We start from the raw sequence: 25929 nt of genomic DNA on the forward strand, positions 1-25929 counted from the left end.
CTGACTTAAGTTTTCCGCGATTTCCCTAAATGCTTAACAGGGATATCAGGATGTTTCCTTTGAACGCACACGCTCCTTATCTTTTCCAGTAATTCTCCAATCCGAGCTAGCGCTCCCTTCCTAATGACTTCATCGTCAACTAGACGTTAAACGTTAATCTTCCTTTATTTCTTTCATTCTCGGTAGGAGAGATGTACAGTCTTGCTCAAAAGCATCCGAACGACCTGAATTGCATTTCGTCCGATTCGCATGCAACCCGCATAACGCAGCTGTCTAGCAGGTCCTCTAATCGCTCCGCGGTACAGTCGTTTGACTATTGAAAATGGTTCCAACAAGTCACCACTAGAAAAGTTAGGGAACAGATAAGACTGTAGACAGGGAAAGAACCGCTTCTTGGGCAACTAGTTCTACATTGACGAAAAGGCATTAAATAATCTTCAAGCACATGTGTTCCAGCAGCGGTATGAAGAAAATGATAGTAATTATGACGGTAATAACTGAATTATCCGGTAACTTCACACTTCACAGCGGACTTTCTCCAACTATGAAATTTGCTGAATTAGCGAAAATTTCAAAATTGCTTCGCATCGAGGCTATGGTGCCTAGAAGAGTCTTTATATCCTGCTGACATGAGAGTAGCATAATCTCCGCATCAGAAGCTTGCGTCTACTTAACCATTTAATAGACTCGCATTTTTTCCACAGTGACTAATTTTGTAAGCTAAGCACAACATCCGTTACAGCACACTCCTGGGGCTGGCAAATGTCACCACAATGGGCTGGTGAAACGAACTATCACAGGTGCGCCCGCATCTCGTGGTCGTGCGGTAGCGTTCTCGCTTCCCACGCCCGGGTTCCCGGGTTCGATTCCCGGCGGGGTCAGGGATTTTCTCTGCCTCGTGATGGCTGGGTGTTGTGTGCTGTCCTTAGGTTAGTTAGGTTTAAGTAGTTCTAAGTTCTAGGGAACTTATGACCACAGCAGTTGAGTCCCATAGTGCTCAGAGCCATTTGAACCATTTATCACAGGTGCAACGCGTGGGCTCAGACATTTACTTTTAAGAGGCACAAACAGATTTCCTTTACCTCTGGTAATCTCAAAAGAATGACGTTATAATCCAGAATCCGCATTCCTTCATTACCAACTGGGCAGAGCCGGTTTACAAAGGGAAATGACATAGGCAGAAGTCACGGTAAACAAAACTACTGTCACCAGTAAACTTAATTACATTAGAAAATTTTATTTTATTTCATGAACCGATAGCCATTTAAAATAACAGGCCTCTTATTTGACTTGTACTTGATTGAACTAGAGACGCTGAAAAATTTGGTGCTGGACTGTGATTCGAATTCGTATCTCCACTTTCGAGGATCTGAATATCTCGGAACAGTATAGTTCAATCATTTCGTTCCTTTTGTCAAGACTGTAGTCTTCTCTAGGTCTTCTCCAAAAGTAAGTATGTGGGTCCGAATCCTGATCCAGTGCAAAAATATTCATAATATCATTTCAAGCCCTATCATGTGAACACCGGGCTGCTAGTGAAAATGTAATGTCTGTTCATGTGCTGCCAACAACCGCAATAGGTGTCGTTATTTCTGGTCATACACACACACATCTTACTGTTGGTGAGTAAGCAATTGATACTTAAGCTGTATTCGTGGATGATAAAGAAGGACGATATGTGTGCAGTTCGATTGTCGCTCAGGCACAAAAATTTTTTATTCTTATTTTAAACTGAAATACCTAGCAGATGGTAAGAGAAACCGATACGTAACATTTGATTTTACTTAGTTAACAATCCGATTATGTGTTGGGTTCGTATCTCCGTCACAGAACTTCACATCATGCACCTCATCTTTAAATGCATGCACACTTTGTTATTTATGAATGGAGGAATATCAAACATCTTTCGTGGTCAGTTAATAGGGACGAAAGGGTCTTGATAGGAGTCCCGGTTTATTACAAAAACTGTCGTCTTTTATTTTCAAGTTCAGATTTCGTTACTGATATCGGCGAAAATTTCGGTAGTTCATGCCTCTTCGTCGCTAGTAAGCAATATGATATGATTAGATTTGATTAGATTAGTACTTGTTCCATAGACTATGAATACGAGATTTCGTAATGATGTGGAAAGTGTCATTTTAATGAAAGATTTCTTTACGTACCATGATTCAATTTCTTTACAACAATATTTTACTCTCTCTCTCTCTCTTTCTTTTTTATTTTTATCCCTCTCTCTCTCTCTCTCTCTCTCTCTCTCTCTCTCTCTCTCTCTCTCTCTCTGTCTCCCTCCCTCTCTCTCTTACACACACAAACACACATTCTTTTTGTATTTTTATTTGTTTGTTGTGCTAGACTATGGGCGAGGCACGAAAAGTCCATCAATGAGTTTCTTAGTTTTGAGCACACTTACGAAATATGAAAACAACTATGAGAGTTACTGATTTATGAAGCTTAATTTTCAGTTAGTTCTGAGTACTATTAGTAGCTACGCTCCAGTCCCTAAAACTAGTTACAGAAATGTGAATCAGACGGATTACGTTTTCCAGGCCATAGCAGCCGCATCTTTGAGAATCCGGCTATGGTCACTTCCCAGCAATCTGTAGGAACACATCGGTTCGTCTTCTTCCTGCTGGTAATGTAACTAAGATTTGGCAACAAGGCAAGGTATGTTTGGCAATTCTGTGACCGACGAGTTACTTCCTTGTGTGCACGGAATTAAGCCTCAAAGTACACTTGATTTTTCCTGTCATTTCTATTGAATAATCTTAGTTATTATCGCTTGAGGTGTAACAAAAGTCTGTACATTACGGGTTTCAGCTCAGGAAAGTCGTTGCACGTGAAAATCGCAACTAATCTCGTCCTTTAAATAGCGGTTTACGAGTTCTAGCTTTTATTGACCTCGTAAAAGGATGTGAAGACACATGCATCTTCCCTAGCTCTGTGGTAACGTGCTGACCTGTGGAAAAGCGTCTGTTATGGTTTGCTGTTCCAGTCTTGCTGCCTGTAACGTTTTTATGACTTCTGTGAAAGAGATACAAGCAGTCAAATCAAACATCGCAAGAAAATACTTTCGGCTCATAGTGCAATGGTGAAAAACTTACAATGCTGCCCAACAGGTAACGCCACTTTCCGCTGCTGACTAGCAAATTTTGGGTTTCTAGGGATACATAACTTTATCTATGAAATCCCACATTTGCATACCACTTGAGTATGACACAGCATACCAATTAAACACAGACCCAATCGAAATCCAAGTGAATAGTATTTTACTAATTCGTGCCGATAGAGACACGCTTGTTTACAGATACTCAGTTTTATTGAAACAGAGTTTCGTCGTAAGGTTATCGTGGGCAGTTTTATTTCATTTCTCATAACAAAGTGCATAATTTTCGTAAGGTTTCTTTTAGTGTTGTTAAAACAATAGTAAACATGAGAGAGAAATTAATCATAAACGATATATGCGAATTCTCTGATGTTATCTATAACAGTGTGACAATGCACATGCGGTTTATTGATTACGTGCATGTAGGAAACTTGTTCTGAATTAAAGCTGACAAACAAGGTTTGATGAAGAATAAAGTGCCACTACCACACGACAGTTAGTGTAGAAAATACCTTTCTGACATATTTTGGCACGATGCACCCTCCCCATACATAAAACAAAAGTTTCGAGATGCAACTACTGCCTGGCCGTCTATTAAACCTGAAAAGAACAAAATGTGGCAGAAGTTAGCACTTTTTTCACAGGAGAATATTTTGGGGTAACAAGTGAAGATAATTATGTTCAGAGTTCCATAAGACTGATAACTTCTGAGAGACAGACAGTTACAGCTTTTCTTTTGCACTGCACGACGTTTTCAACAAACAGATAGCACAATAGAGTAGCTCAAATGGAAAGGAACACTTCCTATTTAAATTTCTGCATCCTACACTGTTAGCAGTTCTGTATAGGTGGCAGTTACGTGATTTTATTTCGGTGATTACGAAATAGAGTCGAATGTATGCACTGGGTAGCCGAGGCAGCTAGTTCATGGCGAATCGGTCAGCCAAGTAAATGAATGTACTGAACATGCTGCAAACCACTACAGGGAGCCTATGTGTCAGAAATCTCAGCCAGTCTGGCGCAACGTTGTTATGATAGAAAGATGAGTCACAGAGAAGAGGATTTGGTAGTCTATTGGATTAAAGATAGGTTCCTATACTTATGGTCTGGGTTCGATTCCAACTTCTGCTGACGATTTTTGATAAGGAGAGACAAATTCTACTCTCTTCTGGCTACGCCAAGTGAAGAAGGTATAATGGCATTGTGGTCTGAAATTCATGAAGATAATATTCCTTCTCTAGCAAGCAGACGTTTGGTTGAACCACAATAAAGTCAGGAGTGGCGACATGTAGAAACTCTATCACCAGTAACCTTTCTTATACTATTTATTTATTTCCAGAGACGAAACAAACGCTATGTAGGGTCACAGGACAGTTATTCCATCATTTATTTGAGCATCTGTATGTTTATAAAATTGGTTATGAACTGCGAATGCAACTCAGACCGCCCTTAACGCGGAATTCGATGCCTTCGTGACAATACAGCACGACTACAATTTGTAGTTGGTTCAAAACTGCAGATTCCGCAACATCTCCACGTACTGCGCGTTAACTGGCCCGGCACAAAATTTTTCATTATGTATTATCAAGCTCTAGCATGAGAACACCTATCTGCTGGTGGATAATAACTTTAATTTTTAATGTATTTTCATTCGTTGTCAACACTAAAGATATCTGACATTTTTGATGCCCAGTGAGACACAGAACTATTTGAGAGATCACTGTAAGTTCAAGGATGTTATTCCGAACTGCTGGTGGAGAAAAATTCGGTAGCTGACGTCTCTTTGTGTGCAGCCAACAACGATATGTGTGGGGTTCGATTCCCAGTCAGCACTGTACTCTTCATCATATTATTTCTAGGTCAAACATGCTCACATGTCTCTGCTGGTGTAACAAACCTGTATTTAACTTTCTTTTTCTCTAGAATACAACAGCGATAGGTGCCAGGTTGGAGTTCCGGGAATGAAAAAATTAATGTTTCGTCTCGTCATTTCAGTTAAAACATCTAGTTACTGTCGAGAAAATCCGATATGTCACAGTTGATTGTGCTTCGATAACAATCCGATTATGTTCTAGGTTCGAATCCCTGTCCAACACAAAGCTGTACCTCACGGCATTTCAAGTACGTTACTTGTGAGGAAGCAATATTTAACATCTCTCGTAGTTCGTTAACAAGTACAATAGATGCTGGGTAGGAATTCGCGTCGGTTAAAAATGTTTACATTATGTAAATTAAAGTTGATTTTTGTAACTGATACTGTCTAAAATCGTCGTATATATCTCTCTCTATGCCTATTCAGGAATGCATGTCCTGGGTTTGAATCCATATGCAGAATGAGACGGTTCGCCGTGTCATTTGAAGTTCATACATATTCTCAACTAGAAGCTGCTGAATAACTTATATTTTTAATGTCATTTTGTGTTAAATAATAAGTACGGTATGTTACTTTGAAGAGGAAATCATGAATATGACGAACATATTACGTGCGTTACCTATCTGATAGAATAATGACAGTGCTAACATTTCAGGTACGTCATTTATTGTAATAAATGTGAGCTTACAAGCCTCAAGGACAATCTTATCTGTGATAAGGGGTTCTCTGATATTTGTAGTACCTTGGTATTACTTTACAAGTGGTGACTTGTTGGAACCATTTTCAATAGTCAAACGACCGTACCGAGGAGCGATTAGAGGACGTGCTAGATAGCTGCGTTATGTGGGTTGCATGCGACTCAGGCGAAATGCAATTCAAGTCGTTCGGATGCTTTTGAGCACGACTGTATATAATTAGTTGACAATTCTGGTGGAACTGGCAGCGCTTGTGGCAAACTACAGTGGCTGTCAAATTGTCGGTATAGCAACCATGGGTATATAGCTCTTCTTGGCATCGTAAATTTAACCAAACGTGGTAAACAATGAAACCATGGTCGATAGACCACTTTAAGTTCCATCCGAGGCTAATTTACATGCTCGCAAGTTCTTCGTACCTCAATTTATGCCACAACAGCTGACCAAGACTGTCTCTGACCACTCAGTAACACAGTCAGAACTCGACTAACTCGCCACTAAGGTATCAAAGCCTTGCTCGTCAAGTCCACCTTTTCCAGTCTCGTCGAACTACTTCCGTAGTGGCGGGGCTTTGCTACAGGTTTTACATTTAGCTTCCCTACTTATGGACCAGTAAAATATACAGAGTTTTTACAAATTATTACACTCACAGACTATTACTCATAAAACCAGAGGTGCAATTGCAACATAATTTTTTAAAACGCCAAAATAATTAACATTATTATTACATACATTGAAGCGCCAAAGAAACTGGTATAGACATGCGTATTCAAATACAGAGATATGTAAACAGGCAGAATACGGCGCTGCGGTCGGCAACGCCTATATAAGACAGCAAGTGTCTGGCGCAGTTGTTGGATCGGTTCCTGCTGTTACAGTGGCAGGTTATCAAGATGTAAATGAGTTTGAACGTAGTGCTATAGTCTGAGCACGAGCAATGGGACACAGCATCAACGAGGTAGTGATGAAGTGGGGATTTTTCCGTACGACCATTTCACGAGTGTATCTTGAAAATTAGAAATCCGGTAAAACATCAAATCTCCGACATCGCTCCGGTAGGAAAAAGATCCTGCAAGTACGGGACCAACGACTGCAGAGAAGCGTTCAACGTGACAGAAGTGTAAACCTTCCGCAAATCGCTGCAGAGTTCAAAGCTGGGCCATCAACAAGGGTCAGCGCGCGGACCTTTCAACGAAACATCATCGATATCAGCTTCCGGAGCCGAATGCCCAGTCGTGTACCCTTGATGACTTCACAACACGAAGCTTTACACCTCGCCTGGGCCCGTGAACACCGACATTTGACTGTTTATGACTGGAAACGTGTTGCCTGGTCGGACGAGTCTCGTTTCAAATTGTATTAAGTGGATGGACGTGTATGGGTATGGAGACAACTTCATGAATCTATGGACCCCGCATGTCATCATCGGCTCTTCAAGCTGGTGGAGGCTCTAATGATATGGGGCGTGTGCAGTTGGAGTTATATTGAACCCCTGGTACGTTTAGATACGACTCTGACATGTGACACGTACGTAAGCATCCTGTCTGATCACCTGTATCCATTCATGCCCGTTGTACATTCCGATGGAGTTGGGCAACTCCAGCAGGACACTGTGACACCCCACACATCCAGAATTGCTACAGAGTGGCTCTAGGAGCACTCTTCTAACTTTAAACACTTCCGCTGGCCACCAAACTCGCCAGACACGAACGTTATTGAGGATATCTGGGATGCCTTGCAACGTGCTGTTCAGAAGAGATCTCCACCGCTTCGTACCCTTACGGATTTATGGACAGTTCTGCAGGATTCATGGTGTCAATTCCCTCCAGCGCTATTTTAAACTTTAGTCGAGTCCTTGCCACTTCGTGTTGCGGCTTTTTTGAGTGCTCGTGGTGGCCTTACACAATATTAGGCAGGTGTACCAGTTTCTTGACTACGCCGATACACTAGAGTACAATGTCAGCAGAGACCTTGCACGGATTATACATTAACCTATCGATTATTGATGTTACACCATCACCTGTACTGATCTCGGCCTCAGTGTGAAACCGTGTTCCTTGGGCAGTATACGGCGGTGGAGTTTTGATTTTGTGATAGTGGTTCATCAGTGATAGACTTCCAACCAAACAATAATTTCAGAGTTATTCCTTAGCGTTAGCGAAAGACAACCTTAGAGATTTACAATTTCTTTTGTATCAAAAAAATCAGAGAGATTACAAATTGTGCGTTCACACCGTATGGAGTTGCGTCCCCGAAGACATTGTTTGCGAATGAGTTCATTTTCTACTTTTTGTAATAAAGTATTATTTATAAGTACTACATAGTAATCTTTCTTGCGTGTGTGGATTCACTCTTGTCGTTACAATACTGGCGGTGCGAGAAGAGAACCAGGGAAGTGTTATTCGACTGATAGGGTTTTTACCGAAATACTCGTTATTTCGCCGTAGCTTGTAAAATGAATTAGTGCCTTACGGCGAAGCCGTGTCACTAGATAAGTGATCCTCTCATTCAGCTCTTATCACTGCACTTTTGAACGACCATACACAAACCTGAAGTGACTTTCAGACTAATTTGCAGCACTCGCATTACGAATCACTCCGCGTCTTACAGGAGGAGGTGCAATACCGGTCAAGGGGTAGATCTTTGAGACTGGAGTTGGTGATAGGCATTCCGTAACCAAGCGGTCTGACTCCATTAAGACCACATCCACATGCCTGGTGTGGACCGATGCTCTCTAAATTGGCGACCCCTACTCGACACAAAAAAACAGAATCTCAGTGCAGTTGACAGGAGAAAACGGGGATTTGATCCCCTCGTAAATGAGAGAACCGCCGAAATTGATGCAAACTGGTGATGTCTGAGCCGTAGATAAATCCAGAAGAAAGTAGCTTACGGTAATACGATGTATCAAAGTTTTTTAAATTATTATTACAATAGATACTTAACGGGCAAATTGAAACTGAACGGGATGGTGCACTACAAACCCTAATCTCAACAATATACAGCGGTTTATCAAAGTCTTCACGAGGATTTGCATGGAGGAATGTATTCGGTGAGTTCACATATCCGAACGCACTGAACCGACCCTTATCTAAAGAAATGAAAACATGGGTGTCGAGATGCCTCGATAGCTTTCCATTCAGAAACCACGGTGAGAACTAAACACGCACTGTTGGTCTGGAACATTTAACTCATGTGCAGCAGGAAACATGTGGGAGTAAATGCCCATATCCTATTTGATAACGTTCTGACATGACGATGCTTCTATTCCCACTTTCTCTGTAAACCGGGGTTGCGATTTTGCTGGAATGTTTTACAAAACTGTCTCACACCTGAGTAATATTTTCTGGTGTTCGTAGTCGTATCGGAAAGATTTATAATAACGTCTTTTATAATAATGTCTTTTAAGATAACGTCATTGTCATGAACTGTCTAAAAATTTTTCGGAGAAAAATTATTTGGTAAAGCTGTAGAACCAAGTTGAGTAAGGAAATCAGAAATAATCATGAAATGAAAACTATTTATTGCTTTTTTTACATGATTTTGTGATAAGGAAAATACGGATAGGTAACTCTGAGGACAACTACACTGCCGCAGATGTAAAAACACTGACCAGTCCATGCCCTGTGCAAGCTGGTGCTTCTTCAACAAAGCCGTTAAATCCTAATTCTTGTTACTGTCAATGAATTGTCGTGGCAGTAAAAATAAAAAGTTAATAAGAAAGTAAAGGAAACTACGTTACCTGCCATCTGAATAGATACCTTTCCGAAGAGATGTTTGTCAAGCCTGTTCTTGTTAAAATTAGAACATTTGTCGAGACGTATGAGCCGTAAAGTCAGTGAGGTGAATACGGTAATTTACCTTCCCTTGTAATCCGTTAATTACAGTGCCACCTGTCTCGCAACCTTAGGAAATATGCCTACATTTCAGAGCACTGTTACGAAAGTTGCTTACGGATTGAAACTATGTGCTGGTCCACATCTCCAAACGGAACCTTCCCTTTCGTGGCAAGTTTTCTTCCTAAATTAGCTATCCTGGTACGTTTCACAACAAGCACCAGAGCTTCATTTCTGCCAGTACTTCTCGACTACTTTTCAGACTTATTCAGAATACGGTTACGGTTATTCTGTCCTTATGGATGACTATCGGAAGGCTGGCCTAACTTCAAGTACTTGCTGTAAATAGACAAACTCTTTACGGTGTTTTGCCACTATGTTATCAGGTACCCAGTGTATTTTGCCCTACCTCTGGTGTTCAAAAGAACTGCAAGCCGTTTGGCATAACCTTAAGAATCTTGTAGCGTCCTACACGTATTGAATTCTGTAGACGCTCCTCAAATTCGGAAACAAAAATAATCACAGTAGTTTCTGGAAAATGCAGCGCCCTGGGTGAACGACATAATTCATCAATGGATTAAAAAGGTTAGAGATATTATTACTTCTGTCTATGTCTTCTATGCTGCATTCTGATAGTACCACGTTTCAATGATTCCCATAGGGTAACACTGCAGCCATCGGAGTTTGCCCCAAGATACACTCCTGGAAATTGAAATAAGAACACCGTGAATTCATTGTCCCAGGAAGGGGAAACTTTATTGACACATTCCTGGGGTCAGATACATCACATGATCACACTGACAGAACCACAGCCACATAGACACAGGCAACAGAGCATGCACAATGTCGGCAATAGTACAGTGTATATCCACCTTTCGCAGCAATGCAGGCTGCTATTCTCCCATGGAGACGATCGTAGAGATGCTGGATGTAGTCCTGTGGAACGGCTTGCCATGCCATTTCCACCTGGCGCCTCAGTTGGACCAGCGTTCGTGCTGGACGTGCAGACCGCGTGAGACGACGCTTCATCCAGTCCCAAACATGCTCAATGGGGAACAGATCCGGAGATCTTGCTGGCCAGGGTAGTTGACTTACACCTTCTAGAGCACATCGGGTGGCACGGGATACATGCGGACGTGCATTGTCCTGTTGGAACAGCAAGTTCCCTTGCCGGTCTAGGAATGGTAGAACGATGGGTTCGATGACGGTTTGGATGTACCGTGCACTATTCAGTGTCCCCTCGACGATCACCAGTGGTGTACGGCCAGTGTAGGAGATCGCTCCCCACACCATGATGCCAGGTGTTGGCCCTGTGTGCATCGGTCGTATGCAGTCCTGATTGTGGCGCTCACCTGCACGGCGCCAAACACGCATACGACCATCATTGGCACCAAGGCAGAAGTGACTCTCATCGCTGAAGACGACACGTCTCCATTCGTCCCTCCATTCACGCCTGTCGCGACACCACTGGAGGCGGGCTGCACGATGTTGGGGCGTGAGCGGAAGACGGCCTAACGGTGTGCGGGACCGTAGCCCAGCTTCATGGAGACGGTTGCGAATGGTCCTCGCCGATACCCCAGGAGCAACAGTGTCCCTAATTTGCTGGGAAGTGGCGGTGCGGTCCCCTACGGCACTGCGTAGGATCCTACGGTCTTGGCGTGCATCCGTGCGTCGCTGCGGTCCGGTCCCAGGTCGACGGGCACGTGCACCTTCCGCCGACCACTGGTGACAACATCGATGTACTGTGGAGACCTCACGCCCCACGTGTTGAGCAATTCGGCGGTACGTCCACCCGGCCTCCCGCATGCCCACTATACGCCCTCGCTCAAAGTCCGTCAACTGCACATACGGTTCACGTCCACGCTGTCGCGGCATGCTACCAGTGTTAAAGACTGCGATGGAGCTCCGAATGCCACGGCAAACTGGCTGACACTGACGGCGGCGGTGCACAAATGCTGCGCAGCTAGCGCCATTCGACGGCCAACACCGCGGTTCATGGTGTGTCCGCTGTGCCGTGCGTGTGATCATTGCTTGTACAGCCCTCTCGCAGTGTCCGGAGCACGTATGGTGGGTCTGACACACCGGTGTCAATGTGTTCTTTTTTCCATTTCCAGGAGTGTACATTTCTCGAATAGGCAACGTCGTAGAAGCCGTGGTATTCCGACACGACCAGTTACTGGTGTAACAGATTCCATGATTCACTATCCAAAACCGAATTATCTGCCTCTAGAATTGTAACTCTCAATCAGTTCAGCCTCAAATTGCTACATGTTCTGCATCACACAACGGTAACAACTATTACTCCATTTTCATCGATGTGTTGCGGACATGTAACACCTTTTCGACATTAGTTATTTCACAGATATTCCACCACTTTCGTAAGGCGCTACAGGAATCAGCTGACAATATCAGAACTCCCTCGTGGTTTCTATGGTACTCCTAAGAGCCATCACAACATCAAGTCCTAAGACAAAAGTTACGAAGAACAACATCTTCTGCCACTCTCTGCTCATGTAATCTGTTCAATGATTGGTCTGTAGCTTCGCCGTTGCTGTATTCTTGTTGTACCCCGTCACATTCCCTGTACATTGTCTACAGGAATTCGTTTTTGTGGTAGAGCGTTGGACTCCATGTTCTGACGTGTTACACAGTCATCATCTCACACACCGAAATATCTATAAAGTTTCCCGAAGATTAGACAGAAATACGTGTTTATATTGGCTTTGTGTTCGCCATGTAACTATTGATGAATTTCTAAGTGTCTAAAAAAGTTTTCATTTTTTCGTGTGTAACGAAATGAAAGCAGGTGCAATCATTCTTAATTAAGATGGGGTATTTCACTTCAAAAAGATTGCAGATCGAATGGTGTATTTCTTTTTCATTCAAAACATCCAAACAATAAAGATTTTTTTAGAGACATAGAAAGTCTATGAGGACATTGAAAGGATAATACAGGACGTAAAGGGAGATGAAACTCTAATAGTCTTGGGGGACTAGAATGTAGTTGTAAGGAAGGGAGTGGAAGAAAAGGTTACAGGAGAATGTGGAACTGGGACAAGGAATGAGAGAGGAGAAAGACTGATTGAGTTCTGTAATAAATTTCAGCAAGTAATTGCGAATACTCTGTTCAAAAATCACCAGAGGAGGAGGTATACTTGGAAAAGACCAGGTAATTCTGGAAGATTTCAGTTAGATTACATCAGGTCAAACAGAGCTTCCGAAATCAGATACTGGGTTGTAAGGCGTACCCAGGAGCACATACTGACTCAGATCACTACGTAGTAGTGATGAAGAGTGGGCTGAAGTTTAAGACATTAGTCAGGAAGAATGAATACGCAAAGAAGTGGAATAGAGAAGTACTAAGGGATGACGAGACACGCTTGAAGTTCGCTAATGCCATAGTAGAGTGATAAGGAATAGCTCGGTAGGCAGTACATTTGAAGAGGAATGGACGTCTCTAAAAAGAGCAATCACAGAAATTGGAAAGAAAAACATAGGTACAAAGAAGGTAACTGCGAAGAAACCATGAGTAACAGAAGAAATACTATTGCTGATCGATGAGAGAAGGAAGTACAAAAATTTTCAGGGAAATTCAGTACTACAGAAGTATAAGTCGCTGAGCAATAAAATAAACAGGAAGTGTAGAGAAGCTCAGACGAAGTGGCTGCATGAAAAATGTGAAAAAATCGAAATAGAAATGATTGTCGGAAGGACTGACTGAACATATAGTAGAGTCAAAACAACCTTCGGTGACATTAAAAGCAAGGGAGGTAACCTTAAAGACTGCAACGGGAGTTCCACTGTTAAATGCAGAGGAGAGAGCGGATAGGTGGAAAGAGTCCATTGAAGCAGCAACAAAACGATTATTCACGTTGTTGTGTAGAATGTATGGGTTTGGTGACATACTATCTGACTTTCGGAAAAAATATCATGCACCCTAATTGAAGGCTGCAAGAGCTGACAAGTGCGAGAATTATAGCGACAATTAACAAGCTCTTGCATCCAAGTTACTGTCAATAATAATATACAGCATAATGGAAAAGAAAATTGAGGATGTGCTAGATGACGATTAGTTTGAATTTGGAAAAGGTAGGGGCACTAGAGACGGAATTCTGACGTTGTGGTTGATAAAGGAAGAACGTCTAAAGAAAAATCACAAGACACGTCCATAGGACTTGTCGACCTGGAAAAAGGCATTCGGAAATGTGAAATGGTGCAAGATGTTTAAAATTCTGAGAAAAATAGGGGTAAGCTATAGGGAGAGAGGGGTAGCCTACAATACGTACAAGAGCCAAGATGGAATAATAAGAGTGGACGACCAATAGGAGGAGGAGATCAGTGTTTAACGTCCCGTCGACATCGTGGTTATTACATACGGAGCACAAGCTCGAATTAGGGAAGGAACCATCCCGGTAATTGCCTGAAGCGATTTAGAGAAATCACGGAAAACCTAAATCTGGATGGTCGGAAGCCAGTTTGAACCATCGTCCTTCCGAATGCGAGTGCAGTGTGCTAACCACTCCCCCACCTCGCTCTGTGACGACCAAGAGCTAGGTGTTCGCATTAAAAAGTGTGTAAGACACCAACACTGTTCAACCTGTACATCGAAGAAGCAATGATGGAAATAAAAGAAAGTTTCAGGAATGGAATTAAAACTCAAGGGGAAAGATATCAGTGATACAATTCGTTGATGACACTGGTATCCTGAATGAAAGTGAAGAAGAATCACTTGATATGCTGAATGGAATGAACAATCTAATGAGTACAGAATATGGACTGAGAGTAAATCGAAGAAAGACTAAAGTAACGAGAAGTAGTAGGAATGAGAACAGAAAGAAACTTAACATTAGGATTGATGGCCACAAAGTAGATGAAGTTAAGTTCTACTACCTATGCAGCAAAGTAACCAATGACGGACGGAGCAAGAAGGGTATAAAAAACAGAGTAGCACTGGCAAAAAGTGCATTCCTGGCCAAGAGAAGTCTACTAGTATCAAACATAGGTCTTAATTTGAGGAAGAAATTTCTGAGAATGTACGTTTGGAGCAGAGCATTGTATGGTAGTGAAACATGGACTGTGGGAAAACCGGAACAGAAGAGAATCGAAGCGTTTGAGATGTGGTGCTACTGGCGAATGTTGAAAATTAGGTGGACTGATAAGGTGAGGTATGAGGAGGTTCTGCGCAGAATCGCACAGGATAGGTATATGTGGGAAACACTGACAAGGAGAGGGGGCAAGATGATAAGATCATCTGTTAAGACATCAGAGAATAACTTCCGTGGGACTAGCGGGAGCTGTAGAGAGCTAAAACTGTAGAAGAAGACAGAGACTGGTATATGTCCAGCAAATAATTGAGGACGTATGTTGCAAGTGCTACTCTGAGATGAAGAGGTTGGCACAGGAGAGGAATTCGTGGCAGATCGCATCAAATCACTCAGAAAAAAAAGTGCTGTGTGGCCGTCCGGAGCCCGGTTATCCTGCGACCATACGTTCGCGTGACTACCGCTGCTGGCAGTCATGTACAGTGGCTAAGTCTTCCTGCAATATCGCAGAAGGAACATCCAGCTTCTCGTACCTTATTATACGACTTCGTTCAAACCCACTGAGGTGCAGACAATGGCGTCTTTATCGGAGAAGAAAGGAATATGTGGAAGACACTGAGAAGGAGAAGGGGCTATACGCAGCTGTAGAAGACAAAAACTGTAGAGGAAGACAGAGATTGGAATACATTCAACAAATAAATGAGGAAGTAGGTTACAAGTGCTACTCTGAGATGAAGAATTTGGCACAGGATAGGAATTCGTAGCAGGCCGGGTCAAACCAGTCAGAAGACCGATGACCTAAAAAAAAAAAAGCTCGGGCAGAAGTCTGCTGTTTTCGGAGTGAAAATCCTAACGGATGACGCAAAATGTTGGTGGAGATCGAGGTTAGAGATCACGTTTCTTCAATTGCTTAGAGGTTCCAAATCGGAACCAGTAATAATATACGCCAGAACTGCTAAAAGCAACATTCTCGGAAATATCTGGATCACTTTGTCTTAATAGGTATTATAAGGAGTATACACGTTAAATATGCTACCAGTTGTTGTAACATTAGAACCAGGGCGGCGAGGCAACAATTACGCTACGGGTTTCCTCGGAAACAGCAGCTCAACAGAGCCGCGGTGGCTATATAAGGAGGCTCCCTGTGCATGAAATTCAGTCCAGTTCAGCAGCAGGTGAGGGCAAAACGGGGTGACGGCAGCTGCGAGTTTTCACCTGAGTGTAGCCAAGTCTGTGACTCGACAGGTTGTTCGGCGACTACGTGTCTACAGGTGTTGGCGTCTGCGACTCTTCACATCTGCGAGTTACACGCCTGCACGATACCCACTGGCGACTGTACGCCTCTGTGGTTCACCATATCTGTGCGGGACTACTCTTCTGTGACACCTACACGTGTGTGTGAAAATACGTCTGGGACTCTTCACCATTTGTGCGTATAGGACTGTGATTCGGACGAATTTGGGACTCCACATCTAGGACTGCTGCGTTTTTGTACGCTGCTCGTCTGTGAACGAAGCCGTCGACGACTCCACGCTGCGCGTCTGGAGAATCTTTCCAACAGTACGCGGTCTGCGTGTCTGTGCTGTGCCTCCACAAGTCTACGCATCTGCTACTCTTAAGTGGTTACGCTTCCGTGAATCTACGCTATGCACCTACACTAAACGTCCACGAGCCTACACTGTGTGTCCTCGAGCTTACGCGATGCTTCGGTCAGGAGAAGAACACAGCAAGTGCAATGGCAAACGCCTTATAGCCGCGATGCCAGTCCTGTTGCTACCACGTGTAATACCCAGAAGACCTTGGGCTGGACCTTCTAGGCCATGCGTTGCCTTGCTGGACCGTTCGTCGGTCTTTCGCAGGAGGGTCTTTACGGTTAGTGCTTCAGACTGTCGGGGCTGACCGTTGGCGAGTGAGCACAAAAGTGTAGTCTCGTGTACGTGTAGCGTATGCTGCTTAGCGTAGATTCTTGGCCGTGCAATGTAGAGTCGCTGGCGCTTAGACTCTTGGATGCCTAGTATAGACTCGCAGAGCGCGGACTCATGCGAAGATCCTCAGATGCGCAGCTTAGCGTCCCCGACAACTCGATTCGCTGAAGTAACAGTACAGACGCGTAGGAGGGTCAGGTATGTGGTCCTAAATACGTGAGTCACAACCCTGCATGGAAAAATTGTGTGTCCCAGTTGTGCTGCCCCACACATGTAGGAATCACAGAAGAGTAGTTCCAGACGTGCTGAACCACAGAAGCGTATCGAGCAGGCGTGTGGTTCGCAGATGTAAGAGCCGCAGATGTGAGTCGCAGAGGCATATTCGTCGGCGGGTCTGTGGTGTCGCTCCCTGCTGCCCTCTCCTGCTGGAAGGAACCGGACTGCTTTCCATGGACAGTGCGACACTACGCTGCGGGCCGGTGGTGGTCTGCTACGTGTCGGCCACCCTGCGCAGAGAGGGACTCTACCGACTCTTCGCGCCTGTGCCACGCATGACGCCTCTACATGACAGATGCTTAGCGTCGCCGCCCCATCCAGTGTGTCCAGCTGACAATGGACCCTCAGTTCCGACCAGGGTTTTCGGGAGGTTTTCCTTGGTTGTAAGGCAAATGCCGGAACTGCTTACCCCCTCCCATCGATACAGAGATAAATCATGTACAGAAGATATTGCAAAATAAATACTATAACCTCACTTTGGTTTGTTTTTTTTTTTACTGAATTTTGACATGAGTCCCATTACTGCGCCTTTGATTACGGTGAATGGCTATCCGACAGCATTGCATGAAGCTGTGGTAGACGAAGAGATCCGTCGACGCCACAATAGGGGATCAAACAGCTTTCTAAAGACACACACATACAAATCGCACGAGAGCGAGAGAGGAAAAAATGCAGCAAAATTGCTATGTCTTAGTTTTCTTTTATGTAATCTTAAAATTGATTGCCACTTAACTAACTTCCTCGCCAACATTACGTCAGCGTATCATTGAGAGACATACGACTGCTTTCTTAACGATCAGTGATAACAATTTCGTAATACTCTACTGTTTTGAGCGAATAGAAGCTTCATGTGTAACCTATCGATAACAATCTCTGACAGTCCGGTTTTTACTGGTGACGAGACGCCGCACCAGAAAAAACTTTGCGTTGTGTCTTAATGTACAGACGACAGCAAGCGTTTTCTGTATCAGAACGTGTTATGCTGACGGTACGTGCAGATTCCCACTGGAGCTAAGCAAACGTGTGTCTCCCGAAAAATCGCAATCTGTCCATTTAGCTTAGTGTTCTCCGTAACGGAGATCGCTAACGCATGCTTTGTGCCAGTGTCCTGGATTAAATTCCAAGACTCTCCGCAGTTTCCGATGAAGTGAGGGCATATGGCACTGTTGTGATCAGTCCGTCGTAGGGGACATAAAGAGTCGGAGGCCCCCTTAAAAACTCTTCGGGAGGAGAAGGCTCCTTGACGGCGTGGAGTTTGACCCTCTCTCCCTTCCCTTCGTCGTTAACAACACAAACGCAACACCGCACTGTATAAGTACCCATCACAGCCATCAACGATGTAAAGATGCACACTTGGCACTTCATAACAGGTCAGAGGAAGGCATTGGCAAACCACCACCATTAGAAGCTTGTCCACGACGGCGATGCTACATCTACTCCCCTGCATTCATTGTCTCAGTACAATACTCTATGTTATGTATTATGTATGCATCTTACATTTACTTATAACAGCTAAAAGAAAAAAAAGCCACTTACTGCGACATGTGTAACATAGTCAGAGGTGTGTACAGTGTGCAGTACAAAGACGACAAAATGAGCTCACTATCGTGAGCCACTGCTGTTCAGTTACACTATCCTGAATCGAATAAGGGCGTAGTATTATTGACCGTTGCATTTCAACTGAGCTGCGTACCCAACCTGGAAGTTTCTCAACCAGTTTAGAAGAATATTATGCTGGTTCTCGATCAGCACGATATAAAACTAATACGAAAGCTTGTTCAACAGTCTACATATCCACCCACGTCGACACACCACAATACGTCTTGCGATACGTGGTGGAGAGTACTTTTTGCACCAATGCCACTGCCTCTCCCCTCTCCTTTTTTCTGTTCCATTGACAAAACGTACGTGAAAGAAATGATCGTCGGTAAAGCTCCGTACTGCAGCGCGGTATGGAATCTGTATCAGTTAAGAAGTTTGAACAGTTTTGACAAGGGCGAGATTGGAATCGTTTTGAATATATCGAAGTGCGTGTTCGGTAGGGCAGAAATTACATTCTTGGGATACTTTATTTCCTCTGAGAGCTCACGCTCGCTGCCAGAAAAAAGATAGAGGCTATCCCCAGCATAGCTCAGTCAGAAATGGCCATGGAATTGCGCCGGTTCTTAGGGGTCCTCAACTTTTATCGTTGCCACTTGCCCCATCAGCAGTGATCTAGAAACTCTAGCGGCGAAGCGAAACATTTACATCTACATCATATTCCGCAAGCCACCTAATGGTCTGTAGCGGAGGGTACTTTTTGTACCACTAACTGAGCCCTCCAACCCTGCTCCACTCGCAAATAGCGTGTGGGAAGAATGACAGTCTGTAAGCCTCAGTATTGGCTCTAATTTCTCGAATTTTCTCCTTTTGCGAGACGTATGTAGGGGAAAGTAATATGTTGTCTGACTCATCCCAGAAAGTGCTCTCTCGAAATTTCAATAGTAAGTCCCTCTGTGATGTACACTCGACAGCAAAAAAAGTGGGTCACCCCTGAATTCCAATGTGTAGGCTGCACCTGAATGTATGCAACCAACACAGCATATCTGTGTTGCATATAGTCGCAACCCTCAACAGTACAGTCGTTGTAAGATACACAATGGGTACCGCTAGAGACTACTAGAGAACACCGGTCTTTATGACAGTCTGTCCAGATGTAAAGTAACACCAAGATAGTACAGAAGAGATCAGACAGTCCTTAACGTTTGTAGACTAAACTTAATTACAATAAGCGACATTTCAAATGTTATGGGACAACTAGTTTTGTCACATAAATCGTTCAGTAATCCTTAGGCACAATTAAATATTTGAGACAGTATATGGATTTCTAAAGTTGTATGGCAATTGGAAACAAGTTCTTTTCTGTCTAAAAGGTTTATCCAACACATGCTGAACGTCGTTCAACGTTCAGCGGGGAGTGGTTTCGCATCAACTTTATGTAATACTAAGCAGTTAAAAGAAAACATGATTAACGACGGCGACCACTCTACGGAAATCCCAACATTAACAGCGAATCACAAGTAATATCATTGTTCACATTACTCATCAACAGTTACTTGTACATGAAGTTGTACTTTAAATGACATGACCAACGTCTTCGTTCTGGATCTGGGTGCAAACCCAGAACGTAAAGCGTAAAGCCATTGTTAACCAAGCAAAGCTTTGCGCCTTATCGAGACTCGATCACTAGGCAGAAAGAGACGTCAAATATTGACGTTTGCACCAGTATAAGTTATCAATTCTCAACTTGGACGTAAATGACGATAATGTTTGTACGAAAGCAGGAACCCTAACATGACAATTACCTTAATGGTAATTAACTTCGAAAGACGTTGTATAGTGTTGCATTGTCAAGGAATAAATGATGCACATGTTTAAAATTGAAATGCCATCATGTAATGCTGGGGACAAAGTTGCGAACCCAGCACCTAATCGGATTGTTGAATAAGTACGTAAAATGAGAATGTAGATATCACAGTTTGTCACCGGTAGTGGTGTTGGAACCTTAAATGACGACTTAAGTTGTATTGCCTGACCGGGATTCAAACCCGGCACCTACTGCCGTCGTTGTCTAACCAGGAACGGACGAGAAATATCCAATGTTGGTCCACCATCAGCGAGATATGCACACGTTTAACTAGAAATAAGGTGACAAAAACGTCTATGCTGACTGAGAGTCGAACGCCGCACACATGGTTATGAAGACACATTAATAATCGACTCCATATTTAGTAGTAGCTTGGAGTAGCATTTTTAGTTGCATACGTTAAGGCCTTCCTCATCCCTAGTAACGTGTTGCCTAATATCTGCGATATCATGATGTTAATTTAAAAGTGGATTGACTGCCGTAAAGACCAATGTTCTCTACTAGTTGTGTATCATTGAGATGTAAATGAAGTGCCTCAGTGTCCGCAGCTCGTGGTCGTGCGGTAGCGTTCTCGCTTCGCGCGCCCGGGGTCCCGGGTTCGGTTCCCGGCGGGGTCAGGGATTTTCTCTGCCTCTTGATGACTGGGTGTTGTGTGGTGTCCTTAGGTTAGTTAGTTTTAAGTTGTTCTAAGTTCTAGGGGACTGATGACCATAGATGTTGAGTCCCATAGTGATCAGAGCCATTTTTGTAGTGCCTCAGCAGAAAGTAATTTCCGTCGTGCAGCACTTATTGTTTCAGAGACACTGAGTACATGTTGTAAGTGCACAAAACGTGTTTTATATACTAAGTATATACTATTATTTGGAGAAGCTGCCGCCAAACCTGTTTACTTTTACATTCCGCTTAGTTGTCGTGGTTGAATACAGATTTTCTTAAGGCTACATCTAATGCACAACGCTTACAACAAAGTATAGTTTCCTGCGTCATGCTATTACTAACTAGGTGAAATATTTTGTGGTAGCTATGTTTAAAATGAATTTATTTTTCAAAGTATTGTTCGTCAAATATTTGAATAAATCGTCAACTGTAGCTGTGCCTGCACATGTTGTAGCATAATAGCTGTAGCTGCGTTAGTTTGTACTACAGACTTGGGTAGGTTAGGTGTAACTTTTGATCCTTCAAGGGGTGATCGTGGCCATGCGGCCCGGGTCTGTATTAGCCGCGGCTCGCGAGCTACGGGCCAGCCAGGCTGGCCGAGGCGAGACGCAAGTGAGCGAGCTGGCGGTGGCGTTGGTGGACCAACCGCCCGGGACGAGCGAGGACGGCTGCGCCGCATGCCTCTGCCTCTAAAATGGTTCAAATGGCTCTGAGCACTATGGGACTTAACATCTGTGGTCATCATTCCCCTAGAACTTAGAACTACTTAAACCTAACTAACCTAAGGACATCACACACATCCATGCCCGAGGCAGGATTCGAACCTGCGACCGTAGCGGTCGCGCAGTTCCAGACTGAAGCGCCTAGAACAGCTCGGCCACTCCGGCCGGCCGAGGTAGAGTCGTCGCTCTCATTGAGGAAGGAGGATGTTCCATCAGAGAAGCTGGCAGACGGTATGGCGTACCGCATACCACTGCAACGAGATGGTGAAGTATCTGCCTAAAAAGAGGCACCACCAACAGGGCTCTTGGCTCGGGCAGGAAGAGAGTGATCTCATAGCAGGAAGACAGGGACCTAGTGTCTTGGAGCAGAGAAAATCCCTTTCTGAACGCGAAGCAGTTGCAGCGGGAGATCAACTTCCCTGGCTCCAGTGATACGATTCGCCGAAGGCCGAGGGACGCTGGGCTGCATGCACGACGATCCGCCGTGAAACAAGAGCTCAGCGAAGACAACGTTTTATACCGGCTAGCATTTGCGGAGCTCCATCTGAGGGCGTCGTGGGACAACGTCATTTTCCCTGATGAGAAGGTGTTTTCCACCAATAACGGCGGTCCACGAATCGTTTAAAGGCCGCAAGGGACTCGCCATCGACGCGAATATGTAACCACGACGAGAAGAAATGACCGGCTATCTGTTACCTGCTGGGGCTGGAATTTTGCGAGAGGGGCGGGAATTCTTCGCAGGATAGAAGGAAATCTGGACAGCGCGCAGTATGCCCACATATTGGAAAATGTGGTGATTCCGTCAGTGCGAATGTTGTACGCAGAAGGGGACATCACATTGGAAGAGGACCATTCTCTCATTCACAACTCTGCATTTGTTCAGCAGCGGCTCTACATGACTGGCGTCAACGTCATGGACTGGCCGCCATGGGCGACTGATATGAACTCCATGGAAAACATGTGGGTTGAGGTCGCCAGAACATTAACAGAGAACTGGCCACGAAACCAACCAACTACTGCAGACGCTCTTTGGGACTGCGTCCTGGAAGCCTGGGAGGAAGTTGCTTCTTCAGGCTGTTACGTCCGACGGCTTATACATTCTATCCCAAGACGCGTGATAGAAGTACAAAATAATGAAGAATTTTGGATAAAATATTAGAGTTCTTAAAATGTTTTGTTACGTCCTGTTTTTCGTAATTTTTCCTCATTGGGAGCTAGTGGAAGATCGCGTGGCAACAGAAAAGATACAATATGGGTTAGCTTTCCTTTGAGTCGCCCTTTTAATTCAAGTGGGTTTATTATGAATATACTGTTTGTTAAGTATTCTATTTTGATTTCATTTATACCTTGTCTACATACTTACAAACTAATCAGCGTAGATGGACTCTGTCACAGAAGTTTTTGTTATTTTAAATACGTCTCTCTCTTCCCCTCCATCCATGAATACACCCTCCGTCCTCCACACAATAATACGCCAACGATTTCATATTATGTTTACTCGCCACGCGGGATTAGCCGAGCGGTCTATGGCGCTGCAGTCATGGACTGTGAGGCTGGTCCCGGCAGAGGTTCTAGGACTCCCTCGGGCATGGGTGTGTATGTTTGTATAATTTACGTTAAGTAGTGTGTAAGACTAGGGACTGATGACCTTAGCAGTTAAGTGACATAAGATTTCACACATATTACAACATTTATGTTTACTCGTTGTTAATATCTCTTCTATTCTCTCTCACAATCTCTCTCTCTGACACTATCGCCGCAAGTGCCCTTCTATTACACTCCCCCAAAACTTTGTAAATAAATCTAACGGTTTCCGGTGACGCTACATTCTCTCTTTTAATTGCTGCTGTCAATACTCTCTATCATTCCTCTCACCACCCATGAAACCGTATTCTTTGATCTCCCCTTCCCTATAACCCATTCTTCGTTCTGAGAACAGTCCTTCCTTATTTGTCGGTCCTAAGATAAAACGAACTGTGGCACACATCTAAGTAAGTAATACTTTGCAAGCATTTCACGCTTATATTTTGCACTTCTGCATTTCTATCCATTCCCAGATCCCGCTCTACTTCCTGTTACGCGTCCCTTGACATCTGCATCTACAACTAAATGAATACTCTGCAATTCATAATTATGTGCTTGGCAGGGGGTTCTGTGGTCTGGTGGATTACTCTTGAATTGATGTGTAAAACGTGTAGGTTCACGTCAGGCGTAGATTTTTAACTCACACAAGTAGCTCTCCTTCACTCCTAGTAACGCCAAGTGCAGAACGCCAGTAAGCTCCGTAGTTCAATATCCGCAGAAAAGATAACATCAGTTCGCCGCCGATTGGGCATTCGTTTGAGCTGTGACAGATGGAGAAACCCCGGGAGACAGAGACTCTGTCACCAGCAAGCCGTCGTAAACTGGAAAACATTTTTTTTTTAATGAACCAATGGTCATGTAAGTTCACAAGGCTCTTACTTTATTTGAAACTGAGACTTTGAAAATTGTGGTGCTGGACTGGGATTCGAATTCGATTTCACTGTGTTCCCCAAGATTGCAAACCCTTCTAGGCCTCCTCGGAAGGCACCTATCTGGTTTCGCATTCTGATCAGCACGAAGTATTCATTATCTCATTTCCAGCCATAGAATGTGCGCTCCGAACTACTGGTGAAAAATAGTTGTATTTTCAACGTCTCTTTGTGCGTTGTCAGCTGTAACGTGTTCGTTTCAACTCACAGCCACATGATGAGCTTTTTATCACATTATAAGATCAAACGTTTCCTTACATCTTTTCAAGTTCAAACATTCCTCTCCATCCTACTGGTGAAAACGGATTTTGGTTTGACGCTGTGTTCGTTGTGATAATTAACGACGACATGTTGTAGATTCAACTTCTAGCCAGCAGAGAATTTTCCATCACATCATTGAAAGTACAAACATGCCATTCCTAGCTATTAGTGGAAAAAGACTTTGATAGTTAAAGTTTCTTCATGACCACGTGTGCGGGGTTTGAATTCCATTCAACACATAACTTTTCGTCGCCTGATGTCTAGCTAAACATGCGCCCATCTCGCTACTGGTGAACCAACAATAGCTATTTATCGTCTGTTCCTGGCTAGAAAACGACGGTGTTAGATGCTGGGTTCGAATCCCATTCAGGCAAAAACAATTCTATTGTCAATTAAGGTTCCAGCATTTCGATATTGGTGAAAATATTTGATATTTAACGTCTGATTTTATGTACAGTCGTGCTCAAAATTATCCGAACGACATGAACTGCATTTCACCTGATCCCCATGCGACCTACATAACGCAGCTGTCTAGCAGGTCCTCTAATCGATCCTTGGTACAGTCGTTTAACTACTGAAAATGGTCCAACAAAAAAATGGTTCAAATGGCTCTGAGCACTATGCGATTAACTGCAGCGGTCATCAGTCCCCTAGAACTTAGAACTACTTAAACATAACTAACCTAGGACATCACACACATCGATGCCCGAGGCAGGATTCGAACCTGCGACCGTAGCAGTCACGGGGTTCCAGACTGTAGCGCCTAGAACCGCTCGGCCACTCGGGCCGGCAATGGTCCAACAAATCACCACTAGAAAACACTGTTCTGTATCGCAATAACTCAAGAACTAAAGTAATACCACGATGCTACAAATATTAGGGAACACCTCATCACAGATAAGACTGTCCTTAAAGCTTGTAAGCTCACATTTATTTGCAACAAATGACACAACTGAAATGTTAGCACTCTCATTATTACGTCAGATAGGTAATGCACGTAGTACGTTCTCGCATTCATGATTTCCTCTTCAAAGTAACATACCATGCTTGTTATTTAAAACAAAATGTCATTAGAAAATTTACTTTATTCACGAGCACCTAGTTGAGAATATGTATGAACTTCAAATGACACGACGAACGGCCTCGTTCTGCATATGGATTCAAACCCAGGTCATGCAGGCTAGGCCACGATGGCCGTGCGGTTCTACGCACTTCAGTCCGGAACCGCGTCACTGTTACGGTCGCAGGATCGAATCCTGCCTCGGGCATGGATGTGTGTGATGTCCTTAGGTTTAAGTAGTTCTAGGTTCTAGGGGACTGATGACCTAAGATGTTGAGTCCCATAGTGCGCAGAGCCATTTGAACCAATCATGCAGGCTAAGATTTCGTGGCTGACGGAAATTTAACAGTCGTTCCAGACTAGGCATAAAGAGAGTGATATACCTCATTTTTGGACAGTATCAGTTAGCAAATATCAACTTTAAATTACATAACGTAACATTTTTAACGGACGCGAATTCCTACCCAGCATCTGTTGTCCCTGTTAACGAACTACGAGAGATGTTAAATAATGCTTCATCACAAGTAACTTACTTGAAATGCAGTGAGGTAAAGCTTTGT

This window comes from Schistocerca cancellata, chromosome 3 (assembly GCF_023864275.1).
Source record: "Schistocerca cancellata isolate TAMUIC-IGC-003103 chromosome 3, iqSchCanc2.1, whole genome shotgun sequence".
Lineage (NCBI taxonomy): Eukaryota > Metazoa > Arthropoda > Insecta > Orthoptera > Acrididae > Schistocerca > Schistocerca cancellata.